The sequence below is a fragment of the Bombina bombina genome, chromosome 7, assembly GCF_027579735.1.
Source record: "Bombina bombina isolate aBomBom1 chromosome 7, aBomBom1.pri, whole genome shotgun sequence".
Lineage (NCBI taxonomy): Eukaryota > Metazoa > Chordata > Amphibia > Anura > Bombinatoridae > Bombina > Bombina bombina.
In genome coordinates, this window is record NC_069505.1 from 215215303 (window position 1) to 215232226 (window position 16924).

Sequence of the window (16924 nt, forward strand, 5' to 3'; positions counted from 1 at the left end):
TATACACAGTGACGCACACACAAATACTATACAAAGTGACACACACACAAACATAAACACACACACACATAAATACTATACACAGTGACATACACACACATACTATACACAGTGATACACACACAGATACTATACAAAGTGACACACACACACAAACATAAACACACACACACATAAATACTATACACAGTGACACACACTATACACAGTGACACACATACAAAAATACTATACACAGTGACATACACACATACTATACACAGTGACACACAAACTATACACAGTAACACACATACACAAATACTATACACAGTGACACACACGCACAAATACTATACACAGTGACACACACAAATATTATACATAGTGACACACACACAGCCACACAAACATAAAACACAGACACACACACAAATACTATACACAGTGACACAGACACAAATACTATACACAGTGACACACACAAATATTACACACAGTGACACACACAGCCACACATACACAAATATAAAACACAGACACACACACATAACACACACACATAACACACACACAAATACTATACACAGTGACACACACACACACACAAATACTATACACAGTGACACACACACAGCCACACATACACAAACATAAAACACAGACACACACACATAAAAGCACACACACACACAAATACTATACACAGTGACACACACACACACACAAATACTATACACAGTGACACACACACAGCCACACATACACAAACATAAAACACAGACACACACACATAAAAGCACACACACACAAATACTATACACAGTGACACACACACAAATACTATACACAGTGACACACACACACAAATACTATACACAGTGACACACACACATAACACACACACAAATACTATACACAGTGACACACACACATACTATACACAGTGACACACAAATACTATACACAGTGACACACACACACAAATACTATACACAGTGTGTGTATTTATAGTAAGTGTGTGTAGTGTGCATGTATAGTTATTATTATTATCATTTATTTGTAGAGCGCCAACAGATTCTGCAGCCCTATAAACATAGGCGGAGTACAACAAAACATTTATAGGGATCAAATGGGTAGAGGGCCCTGCCAAGAGTCACACTGTTGTAGTCAGCTCTTAAGAAGGTGATTTACAAACAACTAGACTCTTAGGCTTACATGCTAAGGGGGTACAAGGGGATAGCAATGGAGGAGAGGAACTGGTATAAAGAAAGGTTAGTGTAAGTTGTATGCATAGTAAGTGTGTGTGTAGTGCAGTGTGCATGTATGCGTGTTTGTGTATAGTAAGTGTGTGTGTAGTGTGCATGTATGTTTATAGTAAATGTATGTGTTTATAGTAGGTGTGTGTAGTGCACATTTATGCACGCATGTGTTTATAGTAAGTGTGTGTAGTGCACATGTATGCGCGCGTCTGTGTATAGTAATTGTGTGTGTATAGTGCCCATGTATGCATGCGCGTGTGTTTATAGTAAGTGTGTGTAGTGTGCATGTATACGCACGCGAGCGTGCATGTGTGTTTATAGTAAGTGTGTGTGTGTAGTGCCCATGTATGCATGCGCGTGTGTTTATAGTAAGTGTGTGTAGTGTGCATGTATACGCACTCGAGCGCGCGTGTGTGTTTATAGTAAGTGTGTGTAGTGAGCTTGTATTCGCGCATGTTTGTAGTAAGTGTGTGTAGTGTGCATGTATGTGCGCGTGCGTGTTTATAGTAAGTATGTGTGCATGTATGCGCGTGTGTGTGTTTATAGCAAGTGTGTGTGCGCATGTATGCGCATGTGTGTGTTTATAGTAAGTGTGTGTGTAGTGCAGTGTGCATGCGCGTGTGTGTGTTTATAGTAAGTGTGTTTGTAGTGCAGTGTGCATGTATGTGTGTGTTTATAGTAAGTGTGTGTGTAGTGCAGTGTGCATGTATGTGTGTGTTTATAGTAAGTGTGTGTGTAGTGCAGTGTGCATGTATGTGTGTGTTTATAGTAAGTGTGTGTGTGTAGTGTGCATGTATGTGTGTGTTTATAGTAAGTGTGTGTAGTGCAGTGTGCATGTATGTGTGTGTTTATAATAAGTGTGTGTGTAGTGCAGATATATGTGCGTGTTTATAGTAAGTGTGTGTGTAATGCAGATGTATGTGCGTGTGTAGTGCAGTGTGCATGTATGTGTTTATAGTAAGTGTGTATGTGCCATGGAAAGCCTCTGAAATGTTGTGACATATGGGAGGTGGTTTCAATGAGCAAAAACGGCTTCCTTTTTTTTTTACAGAAATAAACTTAAAGGAACAATACATTTTAAAAAAGGACATTATACTCATTTATCTGTTCTATCTAAAGGGGAATATTTTAGCTTGCATATGAAGAGAGAAGCGCTCTACCAGGAATGAACAACAGTTTATCAGCCAGTTCTATGGCGATTTACCACCCAGACACAGCCTCTTTCAGACCAGTTGTGCTTTTCACAGAGGAGAACTTTCCTGAAGTATATCAGTCTGATCCCACCCAGTATAGTCAGTCCAGCCCCGAAATACCAGGCAAATCTCTCCTGAACAAGGAACATGACAACCCCAGACGATCGTGTGCTTAGAGGAATGTGGCTGCACCTCACTGACGAGGCCGAAACGATCGTCTGGGGTTGTCATGTTCCTTGTTCAGGAGAGATTTGCCTGGTATTTTCGGGGCTGGACTGACCTTACTTGGCGGGATCAGACTGATATACTTCAGGAAAGTTTTCCTCTGTGAAAGCACACTGGTCTAAAAGAGGCTGCTTCCGGGTGGTAAATCGTCATAGAACTAGCTGATGAGCTGTTGTTCGTTCCTGGTAGAGCGCTTCTCTCTTTGTATGCAAATTAATATGACCCTGGGGAAGTCTCCCTATGGGTGATGGGGGAAACCAGATGTGGACTCCTTGCTCAGTGTGCTTAGAGGAATGTGGCTGCACCTCAATGACGAGGCCCATAGGAGGCCGAAACGATTGTCTGGGGTTGTCATGTTCCTTGTTCAGAGGAGAATTGCCTGGTATTTCGGGGCTGGACTGACCTTACTTGGCGGGATCAGACTGATAAACTTTAGGAACGTTTTCCTCTGTGAAAAGCACACTGGTCTGAAAAAGGCTGCTCCTGGGTAGTAAATCACCATAGAACTAGCTGATGAGCTTCCTGGTAGAGCGCTTCTCCCTTGGTATGTGAATATTTTAGCTCATATTTTTTTTTTTTTAAAAGTGGTGTTCCTTTATGGAATACATCAGTGTTTTGGTGAGCATTTTCCTCATAAACCAGTGAGCAGTAGCATATCTCCCAATATCTGCCTGATGATTTACAGCATGTCGGAGGTTAAACTAGTGTGGGAAACACAAAACTGCACAGAGGGGTGTGGTTACATGCAGTCTGTGGGTGTGCCTGGGTGTTTTGCGCAGGTATGTCTGAGAGGGGCTCGGTCAGTCCCTTAGGCGGGAAGTGAGTTGAACATCCCAATCTGTGACAAAATCGCTCAGGATGTGGGGGACAGTCCCAGATTCTGAGCTCTGTCCCACTGAAACATCTGTTCTGATCTGCAGCATTTCCCTTATCCCTGGCCATGGTCTACCTAGACACCCCCACTGACTGCCTAGACACCCACACGACATGACCCGCCTACAAAATGGTGACACCACCACTCTGAACCACTGGGTCCCTGACAGCCACCCACAAATGTTGGGAGGTAAAGTCCCAGACACATTTGTACACAATCAGACATGTACTTCCTGCTAGTTTGGCCCTAAATTTAACAGATTTTACTTTAGTTATCAAGGCTGGATTGGTCTACCAGGATACCAGGAGATTTCCCGGTGGGCTGCAGCAGCTGGGGCTGGAAACCTACATTTAAAGGCTTGACTAAATAATTCAATTGGGTTGTAGGGTGCCTATATAACAACAATCTGGATGATTTTTTTTTAAATACAAACTAGTATAAAATAATTCTGGGGTAAAAAATGGCAGAAGTATCCCAGTAATCGCCTTTGAGAAAAATGGAGGGTGCACATTCTACGGATTCAATGGAAAATAGGGCTGGTCTCCAAATTTTCCAGGGCTGCTTTTTTTTTCCAGTCCGGCCCTGTTAGTTATTAATGCAAAAAAAATATTTTAACATTTAACTGCTGCTGCTGTCTTATATACATGGATTTTGAGCAATCTGTTTAATACACTTTGGTATAACAAGTCACTGGGACACATTCCTGTCCAGCATTAGCACACACAGATCTGAAGCTTTGGTAATAGGAGAGAATGGGGATAGGACCATGTGCAGGGAGGTGTGACATAGTTAGTGTATAAGAGTGTTTTAGAAAGACAAATAAAAAGAAGAATATAGAGAAGGACCTGCAGAGAGAGCAAAATACAACTGCTGCAATTGTTGCCATGGATATTCCTTGATGATGCTGCATATGACAAAAAAATAATCCATATAATAATTTTAGCACATGTTTAGAAATATTGCTCTGTCTCAATATGAAATGAAACATTTATTAGCAGGAAAAGAGAGCAATACTGATGTCCTTTCACTAGGTGGCAGCATCACAGATTGTATGAGCCTTAAAGGGACACCACTGAACCCAATTTTTTTATTTCATGATTCAGATAGAGAATGACATTTTAAGCAACTTTCTAATTGACTCCTATTATCAAATTTTCTTTATTCTCTTGGTATCTTTATTTGAAAAGCAATAATGTCAGTTTAGATGCCGGCCCATTTTTGGTGAGCAACCTGGGTTGTTCTTGTTGATTGGTGAATACATTCACCCACCAACAAACAAGTGCTGTCCAGGGTCTGAACCAAAAATTGTCTGGCTCTTTAGCTTAGATGCCGTCTTTTTCAAATAAAGATAGCAAGAGTATGAATAAAATTGATAATAGGAGTAAATTAGAAAGTTGCTTAAAATTGCATGCGCTATCTGAATCGCAAAAGAAAAGAAAAAAATTGGGTTCAGTGTCCCTTTAGTGAAAATAGGTACAATGGGAGAGATCAACTTTAAACCATTTTCTACTTAGTAATGATTTGCTGTGGGGTTTATAGATAAAACATGCTTTAAAAAAAGTAGCCATTTTATGCTACAGTGCAATGATATTTCGCACAGACCTGTTATCTATTTTGTATATCTTGTGACGTCACATAAATAAATCTACTGTAATACACTAACTGGTTCCTCCCTCTTCCCATTTATATCTGGGTCTTAATGGAATATTATTTTACTAAACTTATTTTTCTAAGCTCAATTAAACGATTAATGAACATTTGAAATTAGCAAAACAGATTTTTAACAATATTTAAAAAAACAAACAAACAAAAAAATTGCAAACACTCATATATAAATTACAATTTAAATGTCCTTAGATATATTTGGTAATATTTAATTATATTAATTTAGATACATATATTTTGCTGTTTCAAATGATCTGAATACAGTTTATTTGAATTCAATAACACCACAGTTAGTGTTAGATGTGACAAATGTCACTAGCTAGAGATATCAGGGCTTGTGTGATCACATTGGAAGATAATCCATAATTTATTTCACAGTGTGATTTTATTAATCAAAAGTGTGAGCTGGAGAAAAGACCACAAATAGTGTGTCACTTTTGTTTCATAGTGTGACTTGACAGATTGGTTTAATGGACTAACTAAGGTCTGTACATAGCACATCATTTCATGCATGTTCATTAGTATATAAAACAATATGATCTCGGCATCGAGCTGCACTTATGACCATGGATAATGGAAGCTGGAAGGTCCAATCTCTCCAAAAATAGAAATGTTCTGCAATTTAAATAGCCACTTACTGAGTTTATTTGATTTAAAAATTAAATTATTTAAAGGGACACTAAAGTGAAAATTAAACTGTCAGGATTCAGATAGAGCATGCAGGTTTGAGCAACTGCCCTGTTTACTGAGCATGTGCAAGAGTTCAGTGTCTTCGTATATGAGCCTGTTATTGGCTGATGGCTGTCACATGATACAGGGGACAGCAAATTGAAGTACATTTTGAAATTTCTCAGACAAAACAAAAATAATAAAAAAAATAAAAAACTACTGCTCAGTTTAAATTCAGAGTTAGTGCCAGAGCGTTGTCTTTTAATTGTGCCCTTGTTTATACAAATCTACTGTATCTAATAGTCTTATAAAGAATCAGATATATATTTTAAATCTTGACAGCATATCCCATCTGTAATTTGGTGGCCACAATATAGAACACAACAATATTTTGGTCACTATATCATAGACAGAGATTTTGATAACAATATATTGTCAGATGCCAACCATAATTCTGTGATTCAACAATGTCGCCAATATTCCAAGTCAAATGAGTGGTAACATTGAGGTAGTTAAAGGGTGAGACTGTAAAGTTAAAGGGACAGTCAAGTCAAAATTAAACTTTCATGATTCCGATAGGACATGCAATTTTAAACAAACTTCTACTTTAGTTTCATGATCAAATTTGCTTTGTTCTCTTGGTATTCTTTGTTGAAAGCTAAACCTCGGTAGGCTAATATGCTTATTTCTAAGCCCTTGAAGGCAGCCTCTTATCAGTGCATTTTGACAATTTTTCACAGCTAGATAGTGCCAGTTCATGTGTGCCTATAGATAAAATTGTGCTCACTCCTGTGGTGTTATTTATGAGTCTGCACTGATTGGCTAAAATGCAGGTCTGTCAAAAGAACTGAGATAAGGGGCAAAACACAATTTTCAAACACACTAAACAATTTATAGCAAACTTAAAGGGACATAATACTCATATGCTAAATCACTTGAAACTGATGCAGTATAACTGTAAAAAGCTGACAGGAAAATATCACCTGAGCATCTCTATGCACCAGAGTAAGTGCTTTGTAAAAAGTTATACTTCAGGTGCTGTCCAGCTGCAGGTAAAAAAAAAAAAATAAATGATAGAAAGAAATGAATTGCAGCCAATCAGCATCAGCAGTGCTGAGGTAATGAACTCTTTTACTGTGATCTTATGAGATTTGACTTAACTCATGAGTTTTCATAGTAAACTTCCTTAAACTAAATAGGGAAATTACAGGAGTGTGCACAAGGCTCAGTCCCTTGCCTATCCCGGGCCAGACATACTTATTTGCTGCTTAAAGTTCTTTACAATGGAGTTTGAATACTTAGGACATTTTTAAGTAAAATGTCTTTCTTTTTTACATAGAGATGTTCAGGTGATATTTTCTAGTCAGCTTTTTACAGCTATGCTGCATCACTTTCAAGTGTTTCAACATTTGGGTATCATGTCCCTTTAATTTGGTCTCTATTTTGTGTATAAGAAAATCATTTTACTGTAAGCATGGACCGAGTGTGCTTTTTCCACTATATTCTATGATGAAGCAGCATTAACTCAGGAGATAAAATAAAAATAAACACAATGTGTAGAGAGCAAACAAGTCTGTCTGTATGAAACAGATCTATATTAGCACTAAGTAGTAGTGCACAGACCTAGTCTCTTAATGTGATTCCTCTATACCTTAGAACTATATATTTACTCATTCACTTAGTACTTGTAAAAACAAAATATGTTCACTGGTATAGCCCACTGTCCCCCCGCCTCCCCAACAGGCCAGATTGTCAGGATTACCCTGAATGAGAGAAGATAAAATAACTAGGTTTACTAATCAGCTGATTATTTCACCTGTGCTCCAGTTCAGATATCTTCAAAATCTGGCCTGTTAGGGAGGACTGAGTAAAAGTTTGAAAACCAATGGCATAGCCCTTAACCCCACATCCCAAAAATGGTGAAAAACACCACATTGAGTACAAAAATTCAAATCCCTAAGATGACCCTGCAACTGGCTTCTCACATGTAGTTGAACATCAGACCAATGATGTGTCTACATGCAGGATGGGTATCTGAGTCCCTGGCTAACTCTCCTGTGTCCCACCATATTGAAATCATCCACAGCCATGTAAATATTTTAATAAAAAGTTATTTAAAGGGACAGTTTAGTCCAAAATAAACTTTTATGACTCAGATAGGGCATGTAATTTTAAACAACTTTCTAATTTACTTTTATCACCAATTTTGCTTTGTTCTCTTGGTATTCTTAGTTGAAAGCTAAACCTAGGCGGTTCATATGCTAATTTCTTATAACTTGAAGGTCACCTCTTATCTGAATGCATTTGGCAGTTTTTCACAGGAAGAGGGCTTAGTTCATGTTGCTCATTCACGTGGAGTTATTTAAGAATCAACACTAATTGCCTGAAATGCAAGTCTGTCAAAAGATGTGAGATAAGGAGGCAGTCAGAATTAGAAAATAAAAATATTGGCTTTATGCTCCTTTAAATAAATTATATTTGGGGGCGGAGCCTGGAGCCGTGCAGAGATGGAGGTCTGATCCTTTAGCTCTGTGGGACATCGCCATAAAAAGCTGATTAAACTGTTAATTGGAGGCTGCAGACTTGGCCAAATGAACCTTTGGTTATAGCAGAGGCACAGGACAGCCCGGCACACAAGCTTGAACGGCGGGGACAAAGGAGAAACTACCAAACAGACGCGGCACTAATATGTAACGGCCGCCATATTAACCACGCGGCACTACACCACGCTGCTACCAGTGACCGGAACGTGCCCTGAAAGCCTATTCTGACATGAGGAGCTGAAAAGAGGGACGAGGAGAGGATCGGAGAGTAACAGGCTTCAGGTACTATAAACTGTGGTAGTAAGCTCTCACTAAAGATTGCGGACACTTTTCTAACTTTGCACAAATATGACTTACGCTAGAGAGGCAGCTCAGTGAACAGAAGGGCCGCACTGAATATCAAACAAACACAGTGATACAACATACGCAAGTAATGACTGCCACATATTCAGGATGAACAGAGGGAAAAACTTTATTTTCATATTCTGGGACTCCAGGTCTATGATATATTAGCTCAGCGCCATGCTGTAGTGAAGAGTAATACACAATATATAATGTTGCTGCATGATATAAAGATCCGGTTCTGAGGGAACATTAGCATTATATATATAAAGAAAAGAGCCACTTACAATCAAGGCTAATAATTAAAACCTGAAAAAGGGTCAAGAATATATGGTGCCTCCGCAGTATAATCACTCATCATATTAAAGAGGGGACTCTTCTAAATTCCCCACAAACTCATAGTGGAAAGATTGCTTCTGTTAGTTTTCTGAAACTGGCTCTGTCCCACATCACTGAATTTACAAGAGATCTCAGCTATTAAGGGAAATAACTCTCATCTACAGTAAAATGTCTGCCAGGAAACAGAATAAACCACCAGTAACAAGTAAATCTCAGGTCACAAGCCTCTTTTTCAAATCTAAAGGAGATAAAATAGCAGGACAACAGCAATCTATTGTAGAGGAAGATGCAGGATCAGACTCAGACTCTAGGTCAGCAGAGGGGGATACCACGCCGGTGACTAAGGCAGATCTCAAATTACTTGTCTCAAAACAAGATATCAACCTAAATTTTGAAAAATTATGGGACAAGTTTGACAGCTTCCAGACTACTATCACCAATAATCTTGCGGAAATTAAGTCTGACATGCTAGATTTGGGTAACAGAGTAGCCTCGTTAGAGGAAAATGAAGATACTACCACAGAAGAAATATCTGCATTGAATCAACAAATTAACACCCAACAACAAGTAATATCTGAAATAGAAGATAAACTGGAAGATGTTGAAAATAGGAATCGGAGGAACAACTTGAGGATCAAAGGGATCCCAGAATCAGTATCTTCTTCAGAATTACAGAACTACTTGCACCAACTATTCCAAGCTATCACGGGAGAAGCGGGTGATGAGAAGTACCAAATGGAGAGAGCCCACAGATCACTTCGAGCAAAACCTAAAGAGGACGCCCTGCCAAGGGACGTGATTATCAAGATGTTTAGATTCCCTGAGAAAGAAGCAATACTATATGCAGCAAGGAAACACCCAACCTTTAAATTCCAGGGATCTGTTATTCAATTTTACCAAGATTTGTGCTTGCGCACACTACAGAGGAGAGGTACACTGAGACCATTGACTTCTTTACTGAGAAAACACCAGATAAATTATAGGTGGACTTTTCCATTTGGCCTACATATCCAGTTTGAAGGCAGATCTATCACACTCAAAGATCCATCAGAAATACCAGATGTCTGCAAGAGGCTCAGGTTGGAAGTACCTGATATACCCTCCAATACATCCCCCGAAGAGGATCTACAAAAGAAGCACAAAACTCCTCATACTCAAAATCAGAAATGGTCCAGAGTATCAAAGAAGGGTACCAAGACCTGAGAAATGTTGATTTTCATCTTACATCTCTCTATTTTCACAGCACTCTAGGTGGTGCTAACACGAGAAAAGCCTTCCCTATTTTAGACTATTGTCAAAGGTCAGTTTTGTTTATACCTAAGGGGAAGTTTGATGATTACAACCATATCGAGCGCCCATCTCTCAAATCCTCAAAGAGGGAACTCTCAACAATGGGCAGCTGGACATAGATATAACACCCTTTTCTCTAAGAAGTGTTGGACATCATATTTCCTTATACACATTATGAGAACCTTAGAGTAGGGATCATAGTGACTCACATTAGTTGGTTACTTAAATATGTAGACATAGGTTAATGTCCCCACAAAGTTTAGAGGTTCATTATTGATGATATGTTTAAATCAAAATACTGCTTTAACCTGTTTTTCTTTACAGTTACAGAAACACATTATACAGTATATTATGGTACAGTTGATATGAGGCGATGTCTCGCATTGCTTGATGATAATTTTTCTTTGTTCTTTTTTTTCCATTAACCAAAGTTTTGTTTAAGATTTGGGTAGATGGCAAATAGCATTTACCAGTTAAAAGTTACAATTTTCTCACTAGTTAGATTTAGTTTTTTTTGTTATTATGTCGCCATGTCTAATCATGTTTGTAATTGCCTTATTATCCAGAAGGAGGGTCAAGGTCGGCAGAGCCGGGGGGGTGGGGCGGAACAGCGTCTAGGATTTCAGGAAAATCTTGGAGGAAAGAGCAGGCATGACTACAACACCAGGGCAAGATAACAATGACTAACCCTATACACCTAATATCACACAATGTAAGGGGTCTCAACACGGATGTTAAACGCAGAACAGCCATGACCCAATATGATAGACTAAAAGCAAATCTGATATTCCTCCAAGAGACACACTTCACCAGCTCTATTATCCCCAAATACCGGTCTAGACAGTTTCCCCAACACTTTCATTCGGTAACAGATAGCAAGAAAAGAGGAGTCTCCATACTAATACACCACTCACTAAATTTCAACACAGAAGAGGTACTGAAGGACGCGGAAGGTAGATACCTAATAGTTAGGGGGTCAATTCAAGGGACAGAGATTACGCTTTGTAACATTTACGCTCCAAATGAAAAACAAGACATCTTCCTGACTCACATAGCTAAACTACTCACACAATGGTCCCAATCAAGAATTATATTGGGGGGGGACTTTAACCTGCCTATTCAAATTACCGAAACAGTGGGGTCGACTGTACTAACACACAAACAGAGACATCATAATGCTATGGTTAGATCAATTAAAAGAGCCCTGTCGGCTCAAAATGTTATTGACTCTTGGGAGTCATTATATGGCAAGACTAATGACTATACATTCTACTCCTTTGCTCACAAGACATACTCTAAGCTAGATTATGTATTCCTCAGCCAAATACTTATACCTAATTTACAGTCCTCCTCCATACACGCGTGCGCATGGTCCGACCATTCTATTGTCGGTGTTAAATTGACAGGAATTCTCGGACCAGGCAGTAATCGTTCATGGACATTTGACCCAAACATACTTAGAAATCAGACTACACAGGACTCAATATTAAAAGCCCTAACTGAGTATTGGTCTATAAATACGGACACAACTAGCAATCCACTTTGTACCTGGGCAGCACATAAACCATTTATTAGGGGCCTACTTATACAAGCAAAAGCCACCTACAATAAAACGACGCGATCAAAAACAGATAAATTACAAACAGAGATAAATGTCCTGACCACACAACATCAGCGTACCTCATCTACAAAAACATTCAAACTTCTCCAGGAGAAGAGACGGGAGCTGTCTGAGATCTAGTCAGCCGCCTCTCTTAGAGCATCACAGAGACTAAAGGCACATTACTATATTTACTCAAACAAGCCAGACCGATACCTAGCACATAAATTACAAGAGAAAATTAGATCTTTCTCGATTCCCTCTATCCAGACTTACGACGGTTCATACACGTCAAATCCACAGGAAATTACAGATACTTTCGCAAAATACTACCAATCATTATATGATGGTAAGAAAACTAAACCATCTGCACATACTAAAGTACTTAGAGAACATTTTTTAGCAGCAGCCCACCTCCCATTAATCGACAAAGAGGCCTTAAAGGAACTAAATGCAAACATAACAACGAAAGAGATCTTAGAGGCGATTAAAAATCTGAAGCCAGGTAAAGCAGCAGGCCCGGATGGGTTCCCGGGGGAATATTATAGGCTATTTAAGATGGCGCTGGTACCACATCTGCATAAATTTTGTAATGACATAATGTTAGGTAAAAATATCCCTACGGATATACTACGTGCTAAGATAATAGTCATCCCCAAGCCTGGTAAGAACCCGAATCTATGCAATAGCTACCGCCCTATTTCATTAATAAATCAGGACATAAAGATCTTTACTAAGATTTTGGCCAACAGACTGAAAATACATCTCCCCTCTCTGGTACATCCGGATCAGGTTGGATTTATTATGGACAGAGAAGCACCTGATAACATTAGAAGGACAGTGGACCTGGCAGATCATCTAGATAAGACCAAAACGCCTTCTCTGCTCCTTTCTCTGGACGCAGAGAAGGCGTTTGACAGAGTAGACTGGGAATACATGTTTGAGGTATTAGCTAGTTTTGGACTCAAAGGCCCCTTTGTGAAAGCCATCAAAAATATTTATTCCTCCCCTACAGCTGTGATTAGAGCGGCGGGGTATCAATCGAACCCTATTGATATCCGTGGAGGTACTAGGCAGGGTTGTCCCCTTTCCCCGCTGATTTTTGCATTGTGTATAGAACCCCTAGCGGCAACAATCAGACTCTCCCCAGAGATACACGGAGTCAGAATAGGACAAAAAGATTATAAACTCTCGCTTTTTGCGGATGATATTCTTTTGACATTAACGAAACCCTTGATTTCACTACCAAATTTGTACAAAACTCTGCAAGATTTCTCAGATGTGTCGGGATACAAAGTCAATTTAGATAAGTGCGAGGGACTGGCCATAGCTCTCCCGCCCCATACTTGTAAATTAATAGAAACAAATTTCACATTTACCTGGGCTAGAAAAGCGATACAATATTTAGGAGTCAAAATATCTAATGACTATAAGGATTTGTATAAGATTAATTATATTCCTTTATTTAAGAAAATTAGGTCAGACTTACACAAATGGAAAAGTAAACAATTCTCGTGGTTTGGACGCCTATCTGCAATTAAAATGACTATTCTTCCACGGATATTATACCTCTTTAGGGCTTTACCTATCAAAGTCCCGGCCCCAGATATACTCAAATTACAACAAGACTTAACGGGATTTCTAAGAGGCAGTAAGATAGCCAGAATTGCCTCCAGGACTTTACAACAACACAGACAGGTGGGGGGGGTAGGTATGCCGAACCTGATGGAGTACTATCAAGCAGCTAGATTAGCTCAGGATTTACTACTGAACAAAAACTCAAACGACAGTATATGGACTACATTGGAGGGAGAAGTAGAAAAAACTGATAAGTCTTCTGATATACTATGGAGATCCACTAAGGGACACACAAATATCAACACTACCTTGTCAGCCTCTGGGGACTCGGTGAAGACCTGGACAGCGCTGACCAGTGCTCTTCACCTACTGCCAATAGACTCAATAGCCAGACCGGTTAAAACTCTACTCCCGGACGATCTACATACACAACTGGGAAAATGGGAGAATAAGGGGCTTTATAGGGTGGCTGACTTTCTGATAGATGGTAAATTCATTACGTTCGCACAAGCCCAAGATAAATTAGTACCCTACAAACTTCAATGGTTTCTATACCTGCAGATCTCATCCGCGCTACACAAATATCTACATTTTCCTTTTACAAGAAAGTTTACAATATTGGAACATTTTATAATTAACAAGAAAAGGGATAAAAAAATGATCTCATATCTATATATAGCTATACAAAAGGCAAGATACACCTCAAACACTCCATTAATTGACAGATGGGTTAAAGATATTGGTACAGATTTAACAACAGAGGACTGGATAGCCATCACTCGAGACGTTGGTAGAGGTATGATTAGTGCTGACTTTAAAGAGAATTGTATTAAAACTACTTTCAGGTGGTACTTGACCCCGACTAAGACTTCTCACTATTCACGAGGTTCCACCAACCACTGTTATAGAGGGTGTCAAGAGGTAGGTACATACATTCATATGTGGTGGGAATGTCCTAAAGTGCGATTAATATGGTCTGAGCTTTCGTCTCTACTGAGTACTTTGCTGTCGGAAGATATAAATCTCTCGATGGCACAAGCATTACTGAACGAACACATTCCAAGATTTAACTCTGCCATAAACACTTTTATAAGAACACTATGCACGGCTACAAGGATATGTGTAGCAAAATATTGGAAGGTGGGGGTTCCAGCTTGGACTGAGATAAGGGAAAAGTTTAAAGTTACATACTCCATGTCGGAGCAGGCCTCTTTGATTCAAGGGACGAAAGAGAATTTTCAGAAAATTTGGTTTTATTGGATTATGGGGGACAGAAGGGAAAGAGGAGAAGAGGAAGAAGCTGAGCTTACTTAGAAATTAAGATAGGAGGGGAATAGGGAGGATTGTTGGGGGGCTGAGATCTGACCTTCCCCGGCTCTGCTCGATTCTAATAATAACTTCCTGTGAGGGAATACCCTCTTTTTCTTTTTCGAGATAATGTTATTGACCTTACCTTTTTTCTTTTTTTTACAAGCAATAAGTTTTGTGTCAAAGATAGGCAAAATGTATAGGCTAAGACATATATAGTGGTTAAAGGTTTCTTTTTTGTTGGTTTTTAATTTGGAGTTCTCAAGTACAAATATCTACTTTGGTGGTCATATATGCTAGACAGCAAAGAGTAAATTGACCACGGATGACAACAACCTATTGAGATTTGGCCTCCAGTGACCCAGGATTTTCTGGACTTAATTATCGAGCATGCTTTAGTGCTCAAACAGATATATGTCAGGACTAAAGTGCATGGGAGTCAACTCAGACAGATATTTTGTAAGCTATACTTTACATATCAATGTTGTTGTACACTTTATGATGTTGATCACTTGAAAATTAATAAAAATTATTTCAACCTAAATAAATTATATTTTCTTTGTCTAAGAGTCGAGGGAGTACTGATTATGGGCTAGATTACAAGTTGAGTGCAAAATATTGCTTCTGCAAAAGCAATATTAGTGCTCAACTTAGTAATACCAGCACATGCTAATGTCCATTGCACGGAAGCATTGCGCTCACAAGAGTGCGCTTCCATAGACTCCAATGGGAGCCTTATTCACAACATGAGAACTAGCAGCAAATATAAATATATATGTAAATGAATACATATATATATATTTGTGTTAATATGTGTATATATATATACAGTATATATATATTAGCACAAATTATATAGACCGCAACGTAACGGCACTTTTTGGTGACATTTTTTTTCTAACACCCCACTCCCACCAACTTTAGCCCCCATATACCGGTTATTGCAGTTTAAAAAAAATGGTAGCATTAACCAGCCACTTGTAATGCCTGTTTGGGGGCATACGATAAATTAGCATTCCACTTGTAATCTAGCCCTATATAATGCATATTCTTCATTTGCTCATGCACTCTAGAAGATGTCAGACATTGGGAATAATATATATATATATATATATATATATATATATATATATATATATATATACACACACACACACACACACACAAATACACACACATACATACACACACTATTGCTAAGATAAAATTCCAAACACATATCACCTGCCTCTGTATGCCAGCACATGCTGTACCTACATATTAGTTTTTAAATTAAAGAATACTGAGATATTAACACAAACTTAGTTTATCACCAACAAAACCATACCTCCTGCTCTGCATGATTTGAAAATTACATAGTTGCCAACATTTCAAAACAAGGAGTATTGACAACCTAACTGTTCAACTGCTCCGCCCACTCAGTTCTGTAATGAAAACACACCAATTTGTTAGCAATAGTATACAGTAATTTAGATTTATCCACAATTTATTATACAGATTACAGCACCAAGCTTTTACACCTACCCCATAATAAGGACAATACCAGTCTCTGAAACACATTCTGGACATATGGTTATTGTTAAAACACAGCATCAAAATTACGCAGACAAATAATATGTGAACCCTTACAATATTAATAACTATAACTATATATATTGTATATAAAAGAGGGAGGTCCCACAGTTTCAATAGCAGGTTGTGTCCTTAGCTATAAAGCAATCCTTAGAAGTACTGAACACCTGCATGCAACATACAGCCTTATTTTGTTGTGTTGTTAATGTTAGGGCTTATCCATGTTTCTCAGAACTAATAAATAATTAAAGGAATAAAAATAAATGGGAGGCCTGGGTTAGTGTACAAATAAATTATATATAACTAAGGTGTAGACTGTCCCTTTAAACACCCTTCTGGAAAATCATACATTTGTGCAATTTTAAGATGTATCTAATATTTTTGGTATTTCAGACCTGCTCATTTCTACATAAACTGCAAGATGGCGCAAAGTGACAAAAATTATACATTTTAAATTCTGATTTTTAATATTTATTAAACATTAT